Here is a 15510-nt window from a genome sequence, read left to right as displayed (position 1 = left end):
CAGTTTCCAGGGTGTTGCTATGTGGTTGCCAGGCAGTTTTGCCAGTGTGTTCTAAGCAGTTTCCAGGGTGTTGCTATGTGGTTGCCAGGCAGTGTTGCTAGGGTGTTCTAAACCGTTTTCAAGGTGTTGCTATGTGTTTGCCAGGCAGTGTTGCTAGGGTGTTCTAACCCGTTTTCAAGGTGTTGCTATATGGTTGCCAGGCAGTGTTGCTAAGGTGTTCTAAACAGTTTCCAGGGTGTTGCTATGTGGTTGCCAGGCAGTGTTGCCAGGGTGTTCTACGCAGTTTTCAGGGTTTTCAGGCATTTTTATTATTATTATTTTGTTATTGCAGTATTATTTATATACTATTATAGTTTTTATTTTTGACTTAGCTTTTAATTGTATATTTTCAGTTTTCAAATTCATTTTAGTTTGTGCTTTATCAATTTGTTACATGCTTTTGTCATTTTTATTAGTTTTTGTAATATTTTTATTTAGCTATAATTTATTTTTATTTTTAATTAATTCCAGTTTTGGAATAACTTTTGGAATCATTACTTCAACTTATTTTATTTCAGTTAGTTGCCAAATTAACATATAATTTTTTTTCACCTAATATTTTATTTCATTATTTCATTATTTTATCTTTTATTTTATATTATTATATATGATATATTTTTATTATTTCTTTTATTTTATTTCAGTTTTATTTCAATTAACAAAAACAAATTATTAAGTGTTTGTTAACAATAAAAAATTGGCTACAACAAAATGTGCCTTTTTTGCAAAAAAATACTGTGATGCTAGATTATGTTTTGGACGTGCTTCATGACATGTGACATATGTGTTTTAGACATGGACCAAGGTATGTATTCTTTAAAGTACCGTGTCAATGCCATGGTATATGAAAATACCACCAGCATATAAGCCAAAATACAATGGTCACATGATCTGATCTTATGTACAAGCATAGTATTTTTTGTGCTGTTCATAATGAATGGAGGAGCTCAAAGGTCACTGAGCCTGAAATGAAAGCAGGAGAACCGCGTGACGTGGCCTTTGTTGAAATGACAATACATGCTGCGACTTAATGAAGCACCTTTTTAGTCAACATCTTTGAATTTGTCCTATAAAACATACTTTGAGAGCAACAGAAAATAAGAATTGTGATATTTGTAATTGCATTACTGGAGGAACGCACAGGACTCTCTGGGATTCAATCAAATTAAACACAGATATCTCAGATTGGATTGTTGCTAAATTAGATTTCTGGCCACCAAAAAAACAAGGAATGTAATCTCATTCCGCCCTGAAAATACAGAAAAAAATCAGTTCTGTGCACAGCAAACCAATGCATGTCTAATCTAAACCCATCAGATATATTAAAACACAAGAAAAATAGACTGGCAGAGAACATAAGACATGAAGACAAACAGGACCCAGAGTCAGTCTGGATGAAACGTCCTGTGGGAATTCTACCTGCACGCATTACGAGATTAATACTGCGATTTATTCTCGGAAAGTTGGAATTTAAAACCTCTTAAATGGAAAAGCGAAACAGAATAACACTCGATGTTCAACTTTTTGTGTGATCTAAAATCTAAAACTATTTATAAAACTATCTAACAATTGGTCAAAAAAAAAAGATGTCTTTAAAGGAAATGTTTATTTGTATAACTGTATTAAATGTGCTTGAACTGAAAGACATAATAAAGTACAAAAAAAAAATCTAAAACAAGGATTTTGCCAAGATGAGGGTTATTATTACTAACTAAAACTAAAACTATTAAAAGCATTTTAGTTTGCATTTTTATTTTACATTAAGTTTTAATAATTTTGTTATGTGCTTTTATGTATTATTTTTATTAGGTTTGTTTTTTATATATATTTCTATTTAGCTTTAATTTATTTCAGTTTTAGTAATTTTGGTACTTCAATTTAAAATTACTTTATTTCGATTAGTTGCCAAGGCAACATTTCTGATTTTTCTTATTTGTTTCATCTAATATTTTATTTTATTTTATTTCAGCTTTATTTAAACTAACAAAATGTTTTTTAATTATTTTAGTTTAGGGTTATTATCGTTAACTAAAACTAAACTTATTTTTTTAAAATTGTTAATTAAAATAAAGCTGAAATAATCTCAAATATATTCATATCAGATGAAGAACTTAAACTAAATGAAAATTAGTAACTAAACTAAGTTTAAATTTGAAGCACTACAATTATTAAATGGAAATTAATAAAAACTAAAACTGAAATAAAAATAAATTAAATCTAACTAACTAATAAAAATGGGAAAAGCACATGATAAAATTACTAATACATTTTAAAAAATGAAGATATAAAAATAAAAGCTAATTTAAAATATTACGAAAATTATAAATAAGTAAATAAATAATACTAAAATAACACTGGCCAAGATGCAGGTGTATGACATCATGTGAACACGCCTGTGATTAAATAAACAGTTTATATTAAACATGCATGGGCAAATTTACTAACCAGTTGCACCACTTGCAATTTCATGTAACCCTGATATTACACTGAAATGCATCATGCTGACAAATATAGACCTCCCATCTTTATGTGTTTATGTTTCCATCGTGTGTAAGAGTTTAGCTAATGAAGATGCTGTCCACAGGCCCCTCGTCTGTCTTTGCATCTTCTGACCAGCGCTAAAGTGTTTAGCTGAAGTAACGACACAAAGTGTAAGCAGCGAGGCACTTATCGGATCGTAGCGGTGCCATGACCTCAACCAGACACCTCACCAAAACTAATAAGCTAAGTGTGCAGCGCCGAGGCTTTGGAGACACTCAGAATAATTGAGCTGATCATTACACACAAAAACACACAAATACACTCCAAAACATAAGCACGACCTTACGAGATGCCTCGGTTTGTTATAAAAGAAATCCCCAAACATTCTGTGACAAGCCAGAAAATCGGAGAAATCAAGAGTAATGAATTCTAAATCTAAAATTCATCTTATTAAACACATTTTACCCAATATTTGTGTCCTGGATATTTTTATGCTTACTAGAGTAGTGCATACTGTATTTGCTGAGTACAATACCCTTCACAAGTTTGGAGTTGGTAAGAGTTTTTTAAAGAATTCTCTGTTGCTCTCCAAGTCTGCATTTATTTGATTCAAAATACAGTAAAAATTTTGAAATATTATTACAATTTAAAATAATTGTTTTCTAAGTGAATATCTGTTAAAGTGAAATGCATTGCTCTGTATTTTCAGCATCATTGCTCCAGTCTTCAGTGTCACATGATCTTCAGAAATCATTCTAATATGCTGATTTGCTGCTCAAGAAATATTTATGATTATTATCAATGTTGAAAGCAGTTCATATTTTTGTGGAAACTGTGAAACATTTTATTTTTCAGGATTCTTTGATGAAAAGAAAGTTCAAAAGAACAGCATTTATTTGAAATGGATTATTACTTCTGTAACATTATAAATGTCTTTATTGACACTTTTGATCAATTTAATGCATCCTTGATGAATAAAAGTACTAATAAAAAAAATAAAAAAAGACTGCACCAAATATTTTAACTGTAAGTTATCTATATGTTAGTATTTCATTCTTTCTGATCTCCTGGTGTCTTTTTGTACAATCATGTATTTGTGCACATTCTAGACAGCTGAAAACTATTAGAATCCTTCATTTCTCTTTCTATTTTGCATTCTGATGATTCAAGCCAAATTACGTTGATTAACTAATAAGCCAGCATTCAGCACCTTCACAACCTCAAACGCAATCAGAGAGAAATCCAGTCTCTGCACATCTGAAAGGCTCGTATGAATGCCACGTGAGTTATGTAATGTGTCGGCAATATTCCAGCAGTTCATCTAGAAGAATATAGAATGACAGGTTTATCTTGACAACATCACAATGTTCTCCGGGGATCGGGGCCAAAGTTTGGAAAAATCTCTCCCTGATAAGTCAACATCTCATTCCATGACTGGAAAATGACACATTTGAGGAAGAAAGACAGGTTTCTGAATCCCATTAAACATATGTTCAATTCAGCAATTAAAGGAGAAGTTCACCCAAAAATGACAATTCTGTCATCATTTACGCTCCATATTGTCGTTCTAAATATGTACATTGTAAAAAAAAAATAATAATAAAAAAAATCATGATCATTCAGATGATCATTGTCATGGTAATATATGTTTTTTTCATTACTTTAACCAATTTAACTTCTTTTTTTTTTTTTTAAGTTATACGAGATTCAACTTGATTTTTAAAATCAGCTTAATATAATTGAAAAAAATGAGCTGAAATATTGTAAAATATTTTACAATTTAAAATAAGTGTTTTCTGTTGTAATATATTATAAAATGCCATTTCATTCCTGTGATGGAAAAGGTAATTTATTGAAATACAGATTCAACTCAGATTTGTAAGTCAGATTAATATAACTGAAAAAAATGAGCCAAAATATTATATTAATTTAAAATATGTTTTCTGTTTAAATATATTTTAAAATGTAATTTATTCCTGTGAGGAAAGCTATTTTTTTTTTCTTTTTGTGAGAGATTTAACAAACTTTTTTAATAATCAGTTTAATAAAACTGAAAAAACATGTTGAAATATTATGAAATATTATTACATTTTTAAAAATGTATTCTTGATGGCACACTCATAAATATTTTTTAAGTCAGTTGAATATTGAAATATTGTGAAATATTATTACAGTTTAAATGTATTTATTCCGATGGCAAAGATTTTTATTTTTTCACAAAGATTAAGCACGGTTTTTTGTAAGTCAGTTGAATATATTTTTTTAAAAATGAGTTGAAATATTGTGAAATATTAAAATTTAAAATAAGTGTTTTCTATTCTATTTTTCTGATTTTATTATACTTAAAAATTTAAGGCAGCAACTGAACTTAAGTTGTAATAGGTGGGAAATTTTACAGTGTATGACTTTCTTCTGTGAAACACAACAGGAGATGTTTAGCAAAATGTTCATGCTGATCTTTTCCATGCAATGATAGAGAGCAGGAACGGATGCTGTTGAGCTCAACTGAGCCTGTATTTGAATGCGACTGGAGAGCAGATGATCAATAAATAACTACTTAAAGGGTTAGTTCACCCAAAAATGAAAATTAGCCCATAAATTACTCACCCTCAAGTCATCCTAGGTGTATATGACTTTCTTCTTTCAGACGAATCCAGTCGGAGTTATATTAAAAATTGTCTTTGATCTTTCAAGCTGTTTAATGTATGCATCAGTCCAAAAGAAGTTAAATAAAAAGCGTCCATCCATATGCATTAAACAGCTTGAAAGATCAAAGACAATTTTTAATATAACTCCGACTGGATTCGTCTGAAAGAAGAAAGTCATATACACCTAGGATGACTTGAGGGTGAGTAATTTATGGGCTAATTTTCATTTTTGGGTGAACTAACCCTGTAAATATACATTGCATGTTTACTTTCATGGCATTTATTGTCTCCTTATTGGCGCTTGACAGCTTCTGTATCAAATCGCATTTACTGTAGTGTGAATTTTCAGATAAACACCTCTCAATAAGTGAATTTCATTGTTCGGATGAACTAAATGATTCACACAGCTAAAGCGATACGAACAACGAAATAAGTCGAGACAAAGCAAGCAAGTTGTTTTTTTGACGAGCGAGCAGAGATATTTCTTTAGTTAGGCTGTCAGAGCGCGTGTCGCATTACGAAGAAACAGCGGACTACAGATTTCTGCCATCTAGCAAAGTTACATAAGCTACTTTCAGCTCATGACACACTTAAATAAGCAAAGGTTACACAACCTCTCTAACTGCACTCGAATAGCCCTACAAATGAAGTAGGTGTGCAGGAATTTACAAGAGCCGACGAGAAAACACTGCGGTGGATTCCTGCCTTTGTTTGGAGGCTCGCACATTAAAACCTGTTTTTGCATTAGAAATAAAGTCCAGCTGGATGGCATTTCCTCCCTAACGGCTGACTCACAGGAAGTAAGAAGAGGAAGAGGAAAAAAATAGAGGAGAATATGAAAAACATAAAGTCAAGCACAGAGAGAGAAGCCTGAAAAACATGATACACAAAGCCATCAAGCATTTTATGTGAGCGAGAGAGAGAGAGAGCGAGAGAGAGAGAGAGAGCTAGGGGGGAGGACGTGTTGTTTTTCTCCATTATGCAGACGGCCCCTGCTTACGGATTCAGAGAGGAGGGTGTTCGCAAATTGTTGGGAGCTTTCATTGAGGCATTAATGTTTTAAGAGTAACATGGCTTTTTTTTATCAGAAGTACATTTTTCCCATTTCTCTCTTGGCTCTTGATGTAAGCTGTGTGTTAGTGTGCGTAACAGGATTTTCCTTTTATCTCACATGATTATGTTAGCACATTGGTCTCTCTCTCTCTCTCTCTTTCTATCGGGCTCATTGTGGTCTCTGTCTATCTGGGATTCAGGACGAGCGCCAGCAAACGCTGGACAAACAGAGATGTCTATGAAAATTCCTCAAGCATGTTGAATATATCTAATGAAACGCATCTCTAGGTTCATCTGTTGATGGGTTCATAGATGCCACTTTATAGTCAAGAGTTCAGATATGTTGATATATTGTAATCCACCGTTTCTTTTAAAGGGACAGTTCACCCAAAAATGGTAAATTTGCTGTTAATTTCCAGGCCGTCCAAGATGTAGGAGACTTTCTTTCTTCAGTAGAACAGTAAAGAAGATGTTTAGCTCAAACCCTGGTCCGTGGTGATTCATAAAATCCAAGTCTTTGAGAATTAAAAAAGCATATCAAGGAACACAAAATTAATAGCCGTGGCTCCTGACGATATGTTGAGGTCTTAAGAAGCGAAACGATCCGTCTGTGCAAGAAACTGAACATTATTAATATTTACAGCATTATTACCTGTAATCCAGAGCCTCAGGCAAACGAGGAAATCTGATTCTTTTCCATGAACTGGTTCTTTCGGTCAGTCCGTTTTAATGAAATGGTTCAATTCACTAGTTCGTTTACGTAATCTCGCTATATGATGAACCATATACACAATTAAATTATTAAAGCACCCAAAGATGATGTGAAACGTGGATGTTTTACATGTGTAAAGCATATAAAGTGATTAAACAAGTCTTCATCAGCTCACCTTTTTACATAATGAGAAACCATAAAAACGTTCATTTCGTCCCTTCATTCAAGTGTTCGGTTCATGCATGCGCATATCAGCGGCTCATCGGTCTTCGAACTGTTTCCTCAGTTCAGTGACTGGAGCGCTGAATCAGTTCATTCATCACAGGATCAGATACGCCGCTATTTTGGCTCATTTGGAGTCAAAGTGACTGTCAGACGTCTGAAAGTGAGTTTTGATTGAGTAACTTGTAGATCTGTGCTGACTGAGCCATAAACTGTTTCAGACGGTTCAATCTGATTCAGTGAACTAGTTCATTCAGTTCACCAAAAAGAACCGGTTCAAAAGAATGATTCATTGGTGAACCGGACATCACACCGTTTGCCTGAGGCTCTGGATTACAGGTAATAATGTCATAAACAATGTTCAGTTTCTTGCACAAACCGATCGTTTCGCTGCATAAGACCTCAATATATTGTACGGGTTGAACGACTTCTGATTTTTTAAAGGGGTCATATGATGTGATTTCAAGTTTTCCTTTCTCTTTGGAGTGTTACAAGCTCTTGGTAGCACAGTAAAGATTACATTAATATGAATGCATTAGTGAGAGCGATCGCGTGTGTGAATTAATTTTACCTGGCAGCGTCTCTCTACTAGTAGTGAAGCTGTGGGATTTAGTTATTAAGAAATATATGCTTGAACTTTTCAGTTTCAAAGCTATTTTATTGAGAAATTACAGAACAGTGCTGACAATACATTTCCGCGCTGAATGATTCTGTGCGCGCGCGATGTGTGTGTGATGTACGAGCTACTGTCTGTAATGCGTGTGCGTTACAGTGCAGCAGCGCATTAGATTAGAACAGCGATTAATGTACCTGTACAATAAGTGTTTTAAAACATGCATTCTCCCGTTCAATTTCGAGCATCCAGTAATATAATCTCACATGTCTTGTGGAGCGCTTTCAGAGTATGCATTTATTTGTCATTTTAACTATTTGGAAACAGAGCGTAAACGTGGAAGTCCTTCAAAGATTTCTTATCCTGTTGTGCCTTCTATAGGACCAGCGACTAGTCGACGTCAAGCTTAAAGCGTCATGGCAGAGCATTGAAGTCGACTAGTCGATTAATCGGTGCAACAACTAATATATTATCATATTCATTTTGTTTTGCCTGTATTTGGTTTTTTGACTCTTACGTGCCGGAATCCGCTGTCTAGCATTTTCTGAATCACTAAAGGAGAACGGTTTCAGCTAAAAATCTTCTTTACTGTTCTACTGAAGAAAAAAGTCCCATACACCTTGGATGACCTGAGGGTGAGTAAACTAAGAGTAGATATTCATTTTTGGGTGAAATGTCCCTTTAAGGTTTTTCCATTTCAATCTCCTGTTTTGCCTTTGACCAATTAAAGGAACTAGTAAAGGCAAAAAATGTGATTAAAAGTGCAGATAGCTTCAGTCTGTGTGCACTGAATTTATTTAATACACGAGTTTCACAATTTGAGTTGAATTACTGAAATAAATGAACTTTTCCACGACATTCTAATTTATTGAGATGCACCCGTAAATAGATAGATAGATAGATAGATAGATAGAGACTCTCTCAGTCTGTGCAAATGAACAGGCCCATGCAAAAGCTACAATTAAATATTTATCACCAATAGCTGTATTTATCATAAATATTCATAAGATACAGCTGTTATTTTTCAGCATGTGGAACATAACATTCAGCAATTACGCTGTGGTGGAGATGTAGGTGGGTATGAGATCTTTAGCGTGAATGCGTTCTCCATCTCCTTTAGTGTGGATGAGAGATGCTGCTGCTGTAATGTGAAGGTGACTGACTGTACACTTGATTCATCACTGATGGAGAGATACTGTTATTCCAAGGCTGGATAATAAAACACAGAATGCAGAACCTGGAAATCTTTTCTACTCATTTGTACACACACATTAGGGCTTATTACACACATATACATTTAAAATGTACAGTCTTTCTTAATGTTCCAGATTAGTCTCAATTGCACCTTTTAACACTCTGAATGTAAATATTCCCGATGAACCACATACTGAAGCTTCAAGTCAACATGCAATCAAAAATTCACCCTAATAACACCTACTTTCAAAAAATTTGTTTCAGTTCTGCTGATAATACTATCTGCAATATATTTTATATACATATAATTATAGCATACATAACATATTTATATACATACACAAAATCAAAAAATCAACAAAAAAAATTTGAAAGCATTTTTGTATTTAAATGATATTACTAATAATATGACTAAATATTACTAATAATATTACTAAATATAATTTGTAACATATTTATATCTGTCTAGATATAGATATATATACACATAAATTAAAAATACAAAATTAGTAATTTACAGGATTTATTATGTGTGTGTGTGTGTAAGTAATTAAATCCTGAAATTCATTTGTCAGAGATATATGAATATAAACATTTAAATATAAATGTTGACTCTCCATCTTCGACTTTCTTATGTAATGCTCATTTTTCTCTCTCTGATTATAGACTTTCTCCACGATTATTCAGATCATCTGAAGACTCTGACATTCACTTATTTACCACATCAACAACACTTCACACTGATGAAATGATACACTATAGATGAATCACTTTAACTGTCACATTCACCACAAGCTGAAGAAGATCTCACGGCTTCCGTCTTATATAAGGTGCTCTGGACATAAACACAGGACCTATGTGCATATAAACCCCACGAAGCGTTGGATCTGGTGGAGGATAATGGTGTGCGTTAGCACAGCTGTGTGTAACAGCCCCACCAGCGCTCCGCTCTTTTATCTCCTTCTGTAATGTGCACAGGTGCTGCTTAATTCAATTGGAAAACGTTGCCATGGTTTTACATTAATATGTTTCTATGTTGCCGGCGCATCGGTTGTCATGGAGATGATGGGACTTATTTAAGCTGAAACCTCAGCTTTGGTTGGAAGGAAAGGGAAAAAAACACGACAGAAAAAGAGAGAGAGGTCTGTGTGTGTTTTCATCTCATTAGATTTAGATGTTTTTTAACCCACAGTCAAAATAAAAGGCTACAAAACGGATCCGTGCCAATAACAAGTCTTATTGTGTTTCATTAGAGAAAGTGAAACAAGCTTTCAGTCTAATTAAATGACTTGCAGAGAGCAGCATATACTTTCATAACCCGTGATTTCTCTCCTGAGCTCTCTGCAAAACCACACGACGAGCTCTTTCTGCACTATGTTGTGAGCGTTTATTGTGTTTTGTTGAGGGTTTTGCACCGCTCATCTGAGCACGCACTTTAATTGTCTCACAATGAAATAAGCAATAGCCAGTTAGAAAAACTCAGGTGGATGCGAGCAAGGGTCTGTTAAAAGCTAAATAAAACCGTGTCAACAACACAGCGGTTTCACTTATGTAAAGTGATTTGATTTTATGTTGTCTTTAAAGCAATAGTTCACCCAAAAATGAAAAGTGTCTGAAAATGTTTTCACCCTCAGGCCATACAAGATGTAGATGAGTTTGTTTCTTCATCAGATTTGGAGAAATGTAGCACTGCATCACTGTCTCACCAATGGATGTGAATGGGTGCCGTCAGAATGAGAATCCAAACAGCTGATAAAAACATCTGGAGAAGACAAAAGCTGAAACAAATCCAGCATTAAGACGTTTTTAACTTTAAACTGTTTCTTCTTGCTAAAGTACGAGTCCATAATTCATAATAACGCTTCCTCCAGTGAAAAAGTCCATCTCCTGTTGTCCCTCACATCAAAATCCACCCACACATTTGTTTAGAGCTGTTTTGGCTTGTAAACGCTGCTTGATCTGTGCAGATTTCTCTCCTGATTCAGAGCAGACCACTTTTTCACTGGAGGAAGCGTTATTATGGATTATGGACTCGGTCTGAAGTTAAAAACGTCTTTGTCACGATCTCTAGCTGGAGTGCCAATCCTGTACCCTTTACCATTCACCCCGGACTCCATTTCCCACAATCCTTTGCTCGGACTCATTATCAATTGCAATCACCTGTCTCTCATCACCTCATCAGTCTCACACTATAAGAATGGCACACACACTCTCACATCGCTGGTGATTGAAAGTTTGAATATTTTCCTAGTTTCCTGTGTGCTCCTTGTTTTCCAAGTTTTGCCTTGCCTTAGTATTTTTGACCCTGGACTGTTTCCTCGATTCTGATTGTCTGCTGCCTGCCCTTACCATTGCCTGTTATCTGGATTACTATTTTGCCTCTGCCTAGGTTATTACTGTTTGCTGTTACTGGACCCTGCCTGCATGATGACGCCTTGTTTATTAAAGCCTGCATTTGGATCCCCAACTCCGTTGTCGCCTCCCTCGTTACAGTCTTAATGATGGATTTGTTTCAGCTTTTGTCTTCTCCAGATGTTAACTGATGGACTGGAGTGCTGTGGATTACTTGTGGATTATTGTGATGTTTTTATCAACTGTTTGGACTCTCATTCTGACGGCACCCATTCACTGCAGAGCATCCATTGCTGAGCAAAAGTGTGGCTGTACAATCTTCTGTAATGCTCACCATTAAAAAATTAGATTACTAAAGAAAACATGAATGCTGCCTTCACACAGTTTGACTATTTGTGTAGATTTACTTGAATAAATATCCATCACTGAGTTAACTAAAAACAAACAGATAGTGGGTTAAATTTTGTTTAGTGGTTGCAATGAGGATGGGTTAATGACGGAGGTCGACATACAAGCCCATTTTCTGATTTATTAATGAAATAGTTCAACCAAAAATGAGAATTAATTTACTCACCCTCAAAAGACGTCTTGCACCAAATTTGGTGCCAGTGAAATCAAAGGCCGAAGAGAACCGATCGTGATGGCCACTGGTCACAATATGCTTACAGTGAATGCAAAAGAGCATCGTAAACATTGTTCTCCATTTCTCTGTTCCACTGAAGAAAGAAAGTCATAACCACGCGTCATCTCATATAGATGTCGGGTTTTCAGCTGCTTCTGAGAGATATAAAATTAACTTAATTTTCATACTCCCAAATGTGATGAAATTGGAAAAGAGTTCAATATTAAACAAAGCGGGATTATTGCATTGCACACTAAAGGGTATGAAATAAGAATCAAATGAAGTTATAATTTTTCAGCAATTTAGTATTAGAGTGTAACATAATCCTTCTGCTAGAGTGTCTTTGCATAATGATTATCAGCGGGACAAAAGCAACTCACAGACATCTATCCTTCTCGGTAAGACAATCCCATCTGTGATGCTAGACAGACAGACAGACAGAGACAGACAGACGGACGGACGGACGCCCAACACACAGACAGATATAGACAGACAGACATATACAGACAGATAGATACAGACAGACAGATAGATACAGACAAACAGATACAGACAGACAGACAGACACACACAGAAAGACAGATACAGACAAACAGATACAGATAGACAGATACAAACAAACAACAGATACAGATAGACAGATACAGACAGACAGACAGATACAAACAGTCACAGATACAGACAGACAGACAGATACAAGCAAACAGATACAGACAGACAGACAGATACAAACAAACAAACAGACACAGATACAGACAGACAGACAGATACAAACAAACAAACATATACAGATAGACAGATACAGACAGACAGACAGATACAAACAGATACAGACAGACAGACAGACAGACAGACAGATACAAGCAAACAGATACAGATAGACAGACAGATACAAACAAACAGATACAGACAGACAGACAGACAGATACAAACAAACAAACAAACAAACAAACAGATACAGATACAGACAGACAGACAGACAGATACAAGCAAACAGATACAGACAGACAGATACAAACAAACAAACAGATACAGATACAGACAGACAGACAGATACAAACAAACAGATACAGACAGACAGACAGACAGATACAAACAAACAAACAAACAAACAAACAAACAGATACAGATACAGATACAGACAGACAGACAGATACAAGCAAACAGATACAGACAGACAGATACAAACAAACAAACAGATACAGATACAGACAGACAGACAGATACAAGCAAACAGATACAGACAGACAGATACAAACAAACAAACAGATACAGATACAGACAGACAGACAGATACAAGCAAACAGATACAGACAGACAGATACAAACAAACAAACAGATACAGATAGTCAGATACAGACAGACAGACAGATACAGACAGACAGACAGACAACAACACAAATACAGACAGACAGACAGACAACGACACACACACAGACAGATACAGACAGACAGACAGACAGATACAAACAAACAGATACAGATAGACAGATACAGACAGACAGACAGATACATGCAGACAGACAGATACAGACAGACAGACAACAACAACACAAATACAGACAGACAGACAACCGACACACACACAGACAGATACAGACAGACAGACAACCGACACACACACAGATAGATACAGACAGACAGACAGACAGACACACACACACACACACACACACAGACAGACAGACTCCAGGATATTGTTACGGTGATGATGGCCTTTGTTGTGAACATCAGCGGTTGGTCAATGAACAAGTGTGCTTCATATTTGTCCATGTGCCAGATCTGATTACTAATAAAAAATGGTCCACTAACAACATTTCAGTGGCAAAATGTGCCATGAATCTATTTAATTTACTGTTTTATTGATGTTTTTTCTTCTATTTTTTCTTTTAGTTTTGAAATTTTATTTAAAGTTGTAAATCAAAAACATCCAGTTGTGTTATTCCTTGGCTGTATTTATTCTCTAAATATACCGGATGTACACTATGAAGACGACACTAGCTGTATTAAACATGCAGCATAATGAGGTCATTTGACACCAACTTTTGAAATGGTTATCATTACTAGTGCATACTGTAATGCAATAATATACAGCACATGGTAAATGTACAGTATTCCATTCCAAAGCATTCCTACTGTACAGTAACGTTGCTGCTATGTGGCATTGCTGTACATTCAGAATGTAGGTGTGACGTCCAGGATACCCAAAAAAACACTGAAGAACACGTCGACACACAGATAATGTGAACACATAAAGATTAAACGCCTGTAGCTTGGCTTGAAAACAGCTCACATCTACTTTACACATCATGCGCTCCATCATCTCCAGCATCACTGAGAGAGACGGCGTTCAGCAAGCCTTACATAAACCTGACGTGACAAGATGGTTCCTCTCTCTCTCCACTGTGACAGTTAACTCTGTACGAGGAAAAATGTCACAAATATTTAGCCACACTTAACTGGAGTTCATTACGGAGCCCCGCGGCAGCAGCGACCGGCTGCTAATGGCATTGACTCCCAGATACAAATCTATTTATAAAAATGTTTTTAGCCAGCGATCTAATTTACTTAATATCAAATAATTATGCAGCCACAGTTAGATTAACAATGTTTACGTTCCTAAAAATACAGACATGACGTGTGTCCATGTTAAAGCTTGATTTGATCTTAGAAATCCGTTTCCTAAAATGCCACACTGAAAATATATGTCGCAGTTATGTTCAGTTGGACTAGATTTTCTGCTTGCACTTTTGAGTTTGTTGCCATAGTGACCTAGTTAAGTTAATCATTCCATTCAGCTGTGCACCTCATTATCTCTTGTATTTAGCTCTAGATGTTTCAGTTTGCTTTGTCTGGCCTCGTCTATACTACGAATTCTGTGCTTCTGATTGATATTAAAGACTTTTGATCCTTGCTCTTCGTCTTCGAGCGAGTATCTGACCACAAGTCATGACAATATGCATGTGAACAATCGTGACATACAGTATATGTAAACTATTCACATAGAAACCATGTGGAGGATTGCATGCCATAAACATTTATGATCTAATTATGTTTTAGACTGCTTATATTGCAGTTGTTTCTTCAAGACGACATTGAGAGCAAATGGAATTTTAACCCTCTGATGCTCTTCAGTGATTTTTGACTGAATTTTTATTTCATTGGAATGGTACGAGTCTTGGTAAAGATTTTGGCATTTGCAATGTGAACACACACACACACAAAATCACTGACATGATTTCAAGTACTAATAAAAACTATATATATAGAGATATTTAAAATATATATTTACAAAAATTAAAACTTAAAGAATAACAATTCAAAAACGTCAATTTCTATATATATAAATTTATATAAAATTATATTATAATATATATTATAATATTATATATTACATTAACTTTTTTTCTCTTCATCAATAATCTGCCAAGTGTCTTCCTTAAAAAGAGACCAAACTTTAATCTGTGCTCCAAAGCATTCAAGATTTACAATTTTATTTTCAAAAAACATTATCAAACTAAAACTAATAAAATTAATGAAAACTATATAGAGAAATATTTAAATTATATATATA

The 15510-nt window shown here is 34.9% G+C and overlaps 1 long non-coding RNA gene across 1 annotated transcript in view; it reads left to right on the top strand.

The window, feature by feature from the left end:
• The first annotated feature begins 3340 nt into the window (after nucleotides 1-3340).
• LOC107734602 (uncharacterized) overlaps nucleotides 3341-15510 on the top strand; it is a 20676-nt gene continuing 8506 nt past the window's right edge. The window contains exons 1-2 of the long non-coding RNA XR_001639118.1: nucleotides 3341-3354; nucleotides 11786-11787. This is a non-coding gene — a long non-coding RNA (uncharacterized LOC107734602). The remainder of the gene's footprint in view (nucleotides 3355-11785; nucleotides 11788-15510) is intronic.

This window comes from Sinocyclocheilus rhinocerous, unplaced genomic scaffold (genome assembly GCF_001515625.1).
Source record: "Sinocyclocheilus rhinocerous isolate Xijiao unplaced genomic scaffold, SAMN03320098_v1.1 scaffold2145, whole genome shotgun sequence".
NCBI lineage: Eukaryota > Metazoa > Chordata > Actinopteri > Cypriniformes > Cyprinidae > Sinocyclocheilus > Sinocyclocheilus rhinocerous.
The sequence above is the reverse complement of the archived record's forward strand: the minus strand, read 5'-3'. Positions and strand labels throughout refer to the sequence as shown.